Genomic DNA, 6,776 nt, shown 5'->3' on the forward strand with positions numbered 1-6,776 from the left:
TCTATCAAAATACTTGGCATTGAATTTGATAGTATGCTATCTTTCAAGGATCACATTACTAAACAGCTTCAAAAGGTATACGCTAAAAGTGGCGCACTTAGGAGAATCAGGCGTTTTGTCCCTGGCAATGTTATGTTATGGCTCTATAGTACTTTCATTATCCCTCATTTTGAATACTGTTGCCCCCTCTTTCTTGGATTGGGGAAAGTGCAAGCGACTCGGCTAGAAGATGCCAACTATTATATTCTTAGATCACTGCTAGGTTATGTCAGGTCTACCCTTTATGATGAATTGCTGCGAATCTTGAATATGGAAACGTTAGACCAGAGAAAGAAATAACAATCCCTTATTCTGTTATATAAATGTTTGCATAACGACGGTCCCAAATATATCAGAGATTTTTGTAGTTTTAGGGAAAGTATGTACAATCTGAGAGGAACCGGTATTAATCTTTGCGCACCTAAATGAAATCTACATTATATAAAAAAATCTTTCACTTCTATGTGTACACAGCTGTGGAATGGATTACCTAAAAGTGTAAAACTGGCCAAAAATATCAACCTTTTTAAGAAGCTGTTGAGAATATTGAAACTTTAGCTGCTTCTCCATTTTATACTTGTATTTAAGCGACTCTCAATTTCATTGTACAAAATTAATTTTTAATCTTAATTTTAAATCATTTAAGCTATTGCCTCACCATTTTATACCTGTATTTAAGTGACTTTGAATTTAACTTTACAGACTTAAATTTTAATATTAATTGTTAGTTATTATAATTTCTAATCAATTAGGTTTTGACAGTATGTATTAGGTTTTTTAGATTCTTAATCTTAGAGGCACGTACGTATTTTGAACGAGCTCTATGAGCTCCTTGACGCTACGTGGGTAAATAAACTATTAATTGATTGATTGATTGATCATTGCACTAGGCTGAAAAGGATTCATGACCAAAAAAAAACAAAATTTGTGCGCTGATTGAAAAAAATTAAAAGTTACCGAGCGGAATACGAAAGGAAAGACAGGATTATGGAGGTAAATATTGATCAATGTAGTTAAGAATTTACTTTCATCGAGGTTTGCAAACTCAAATAATTAAGGTGCGTACGCTAGTCTTGTTTCTAAGACTTTAATAAACGAGGCGGAATGTCAGGTAATGCTTTTGCGCGCGAACAAAAGGCATGACGTGAAAGGATCTGGCTCTAGATCGAGTTAATCTGTGTCACAGTCCTAATCCATTACTTTTAGGCAAATAATAAAGGTAAAAAAATTGATAAAAAACAGTTAAGGTTGTTTACCCTCTCCTTAGGAAACAGATTCAAGTATACTCTGAAACAATCGTACTAAACTATGTCTTAAATTCCTTCAGTATTACCTGTTTAGACCGACATGGAAAGAAAAGTAAACTTTAGAGGGTAAGAAAACTTTTCTGTTCTTTAGGCAAAATTCAGAGTAAAGAATAGAAAGGAAATATTGCTAATAGGATAGCCCTTCAATACCATGTATTTGCCAAATGATTATATGTCAATTTAGGGTCATTCATCGAATTTTTTGTTAGTAAAGTCCTATCGTTTTTATACGATAAACAAAATGATACATATTGCCTTCACTCGTGAGTCAATGAGTTGAACATTCGAAGAGAAATTCCATTGTTGTCTGTTTGAAATCTGAAAGCTTTGTTTTTTAACACAGATCTGTCTTCTAATTTTAGGACAACTGAATTGCCCCTACAGAAGATGAGAAGCTTCCTAATCTACTCACTCCGAAATAAGTCTAAATTCACATTCTCCTTTTCGTTTTTGAGTGTAATTCCATAAAGGATTTTTTTTTTTTTTTTTATGCGAACTGGTGAGATACCAGGGCAAGTTTTTCAAGATGTTGATAAAATCTTGATAATTTATTTTTGCCTTTCAAACGTCATTGGGTAATGACATCATCACTTATTAATGTTAGTTCACTTTACTTCTTGATACTTTTTTATCGCAAGAGTCGTTTTTGTAGTCTCCCATATTTCATCTGAGGCCAGAACTTAAATGCTTTTTCTACCTTCGTTATCCATGTCCTCTCTCTTGTTACCCTTGGACACGCCCACAACTTATTGGTCCAGCTCTAAAACAAGAGAATGGTAAGAAGTCTTGGTGAGCATGTAACTGAGGGGTGAGGCGTAAACATCAAGGGATGAACACGACGGGGCGAGGGTCTTGCATATTTACACGTCTCAACTTTTCGATGTTTTATTTCCTTGGAAATTTTGCGCGGGAAATTAGCACCTGGTCATAAAAGATTCATCTCGCTGCGCATGCCTTACAATTTACTGCTGCGTTTTGTGCTCCAAAGGTGAACACGGTGAATATAAAAGAAGGAGACCCATATGATGCCATTGCCCATATCCAGAATAACTTTCCTTTACATTTTGATGGAGAACAAAATCCTCCACTGCCAGTCTTGTGAGTACCACCTCGACCAAACTAATCTACGATCTCCTTTCCCTCCCTCGAGGGTGTTTATTGGATAGATCCAATCGGTGGCTCCCAGTCTAACACGTTTCGGGTTTACTGCGACATGAGGGCTGATGGAGGAGGCTGGACTCTAGTTTGGAGTTATACGTTCACCAACTGCAATGTTTTTACAAGTGTTACAAACGTTGTGACACCAAGGCCACACTGGCCAGCACACGGCTACTATGGCATATGAACAACAGCTCCACTGAATGAAACAGATTATAACGCCGTGAACTTCTCACTCTGCAAACAACTCGGCAGACAGGTCCTCATCAAGAGCAACACAAACAACTGACTGGTGTGTCATCCGGGAACAGGCAACTTGGTTGATTGGCAGGAAGGTAACGTCAACTGTCGAATTGTCAAGCATGTGACTAACACATGTAAGGACAATTTGCCGCCATCAGTGCCGCGACTTGAAATAGTGAAAGGAGTAACGGTATGCTACGATGAGAACCCTTATTCCCTTATCTATTACCGCTTCGACTCTAGCGATACGACTGGCTGGCTTGTCAATGATCCTTGTGGAGAAGAGTGTAACAATCATGTAAAAAATGCGCTTAATCCATCCGGGAACATTTATGTTCGTATCTAATAAATCTTATAGTTTTACGAGGCCTTGTTCACCTAGCGAAATGGCGATTAAAGTCATCAAAAAAGTGAGGTGGCATTAAGGCAACTGCATCGACTATTTTAACCCCTTTACTCGCACGATCTGTGGAGGCGCGGTGACCTCATGGTTTGTACGCTCGACTCTGGATCGAGTGGTCCGGGTTCGTGCCCCGGCCGGGACATCGTGTTGTGTTCTTAGGCAAGACACTTTACTCTCACAGTGCCTCTCTTCACCTAGGTGTAGAAATGGGTACCGGTAAATTTAATGCTGGGTGTAACCCTGCGATGGACTGGCATCCCATCCAGGGGGGAGTAGAAATACTCCTAGTCGCTTCATGCTACAGAAACCAGAGTTAAGCACCGGCCTAATGGGCCACTAGGCTCGTAAACAGACTTTACCATACTCCCACGATCTGATGGTAAATTCTCCCCTGTAGCTGTTACACGTTTCCCTGTGTAATAGTTACAAGAATTTGGAGTTAGATCAAGATGAAAACATCTTCCTGATAAGTTTGGTATTTTCATTACCTGTTTGCTGGATAACATTTGAATAGAATAGGGAAATTAAAAGTTACCTGTTAATCAGTTCTTGGGTTTTGAGGGTTGAACTTTTGTATACGCTGATTGCAATCCCATAATGACAATACATGCTACTTATTTGTTTGAAAATAACGGGAAAATCAAGCAAATGTGAATGGTGTCTCTTAAGGGCTGCATCGTTGCTACGGTAACCGTTCTGTAAGGAAAATTATAATAAGAGAAAACTTATATCGATGCTAAACCAACAAACCATTGGGAAATTGGAGCGCTTCGAAATTTAAATATTCTATGAGGGTTTTGGACACCAGAAAGGAAGTTGGAGTGTATTGGGACATAGCAGTGGGGAGGGAGGGGAGGGTAATAATAATAATAATAATAATAATAATAATAGTAATAATAATAATAATAATAGTAATAATAATAATAATTTAATATTTATATTGCGCAAATTAACATGTAGATATCATCAAATGCACATCACAACACTTTTCGGGGGACTTTGGCTGGACTGCATCAGCAGTTTACAAACAATCGAAGGAAACTTATTTGAAGATGCCCCCTCTCCCCAATTCCCAGTAAACAGGCCAGACCACATCGCAGTAATCTCGTGAGTGGGTTTTTTAACGTCCCCTGCCTAACCAAATTAACTAATTACTAGATCCAGGAGACGGGACCTACGGTTTATTCGTCCTTATCCGAGAAGACTAGAATGTCTCTCCATTTCTTGATATTATATAGAAAGGCAGCGCATTCTCCTCAGTTATTTTAAGACCTGGAGTGTTGGTCCGGCCGGCGCTCGAACCATCGACCTCGACCTCCCGCACACCAGTCTAGCGCTCTAACCAACTGAGCTAACCGGGAGGGTCAGTGAATATCAAGTCAAGCATTTGGCCCTGCTCAAAATTCTGCCTCAGAACTTACAATACAATACTTTTTAATAGATAGTTTGAGTCTTCCATCTTACATCATCGACACTTTCTATATGAGAGGTGCTTAAAATTAATAGATTTTCTGTCGTATTAAAAATTCTGATTATATCACTGTAATTTTGGGGAAAAGATTTGACATGCTGATGACTCATGGAAAAATCCCCAAATTATTAGTATAAAGTTGAATATAAAATCATTCTAACTCACACTTTACCTTTAAAAATATTTGAATCAAGGGATCTTTTGTGATATTAAGAGTTTGACGGGACTCAAAAAAGTCAGAGATGTTAAAGAAACCCAGCGATATTTAACAATTATTCCACGAGCACGCGTTGGATATGAGATGATAGATAGCCAACAAACCCAAGTAGAATAATTGTTTTATTAAAAACGCTACATTAAATGATTAAATTTTATTACATTTTTAGCTCCCTTTCAAATTTAAGCTTATGCGTACGTTTACCATATCGTAGTTTATGGTATATTGGCTACTCTACCACAATGGCTAAGCCAATGAAAAGTCTTGAATTGCATTATCCAATGATCCAGTTTTTAATAATTAGAGATATCTATAACTTTTGAGGTCATCAGCCTCGAATTCCACACTTATGGCAAGCAAAAGAAGTTTAAAATATGATAAAGATCAACGGTTCAAAACACATTTAAGCGTAATTTTTCTCTCTGGGATGAAGATGACTAAACATCATAACAAATCAAGTGAATTTAATTAATAGTTGTCAGTAAAACAATTGATATAGCCTGCAGGGTGCAGCTATTTAGAGACGTGATTTATGTGTTTGGTGTCGAAGTCAGATTAGCTTTCGCTTTCGTGTTCATCAGGTGCTTTTTTGATCACGGAGAGCAGCCTCTACTGTTTATCACAAAAGAAGTACTACTATCTTGTTATGAGGTGTCTGAAAGTTTAACAACGGTAAGATTACTTTATTTCAGTTACACCTAAGGATAACCAAAACTACAACTGCTTTCAAGCGAGGTTAAATTAGTTTAAATTAGACCAAAAAACTTTCCATCCTAAGATGGATGTGATACTCGCTTTAAAAGATTTGACGACTGTTTGGAGAAGAAAGATTAGCCAGCTCAGCAACAAAGTGAAGTTTCACCACGCTTTCTTGTCCCATCCTTGAAATATTGTTTTGTGAAAATGTAAGTGATGCTATTTTGATACGCTTCACGATTTTATGACAAGATTTACTGAGTGTATCAACTTATCGGATGAACTCGAATGACTATGGAAAATAATTCTGATAAAGGCTTGAATAGACTGGGAAAAGTATATTTTCTTTGCCGATAATAATCAAAGTGCTGTCCCCGTTCCGATTTCAAATTTTGCAACTATTATGATCCACCTCAATTGTAATCCTTGAGTGATCACAAGCGAGTTTGCTTCAAGTCTCATCAAGTGAACGAAGCGAACTGCAGCCAAAAATATTTCAACGATACGTGACTTGCTCGGGCTCTTAGTGCAGGTTCCCTCGCAACACTATTCAGCTCTTTCCTTCGCGCTTACATCAAGCTAATCGAATCTGCGGTTGTCGTGTCAGTTTTGCGCTTTGTTATTATTCATGTATGCAGACTACGAGAAGAACGTCCATATTCTCCTTGCGTCGGTTTTTTTTTTTTCTTACTTATTCTCTTTCCGATTGCCTAACGCACACATTTTTTGTTTCAGTGTTTCTATTTGTATATGTTGGGAGAAACCACTGGCATCGATTTCATGTGAATCACATTTGGAGGTAACTATCACTTAATGATAATGAAAATAATGACTATTATTTTACATATATAGCGCATTACGATGCGCTGTACAATAGTCTATAGGGATGGTATAATAGCTACTGATACATAAGGAACTTTAATATAATGTGGAACAGGGAGGGAGGGGGGGTTGGGTAAGCTCCATCTTACCCCCCTTCTCACTTTTTACGCTAAGTAAGGTTATTACAACCACGTTAACGAAGAATTTTCCAGACTCTTTTTAAGCGAGAGAACTTTGAAAAATAATTAAGATTAACGTGTCAAGCACATCCTAGTGTTGTTTTGCTGCGGACAGATAATGACCAAGAATCAAACCAATTTGCTACATCAAATTATTAAATTTATTACATTTTTAGCTCCCTTTCAATTTTAAGCTTATGCGTACGCTTACCATATCGTAGTTTATGGTATATTGGCTCAT

General features: G+C 37.5%; 1 protein-coding gene across 1 annotated transcript in view; it reads right to left on the minus strand.

Annotated features, from left to right (window-relative positions):
• LOC148731466 (uncharacterized) overlaps positions 1-6,776 on the minus strand; it is a 424,262-nt gene that overhangs the window by 248,151 nt on the left and 169,335 nt on the right. The window lies entirely within an intron of this gene.

The sequence above is a fragment of the Stylophora pistillata genome, chromosome 5 (genome assembly GCF_964205215.1).
Source record: "Stylophora pistillata chromosome 5, jaStyPist1.2, whole genome shotgun sequence".
Classification (NCBI taxonomy): Eukaryota; Metazoa; Cnidaria; class Anthozoa; order Scleractinia; family Pocilloporidae; genus Stylophora; species Stylophora pistillata.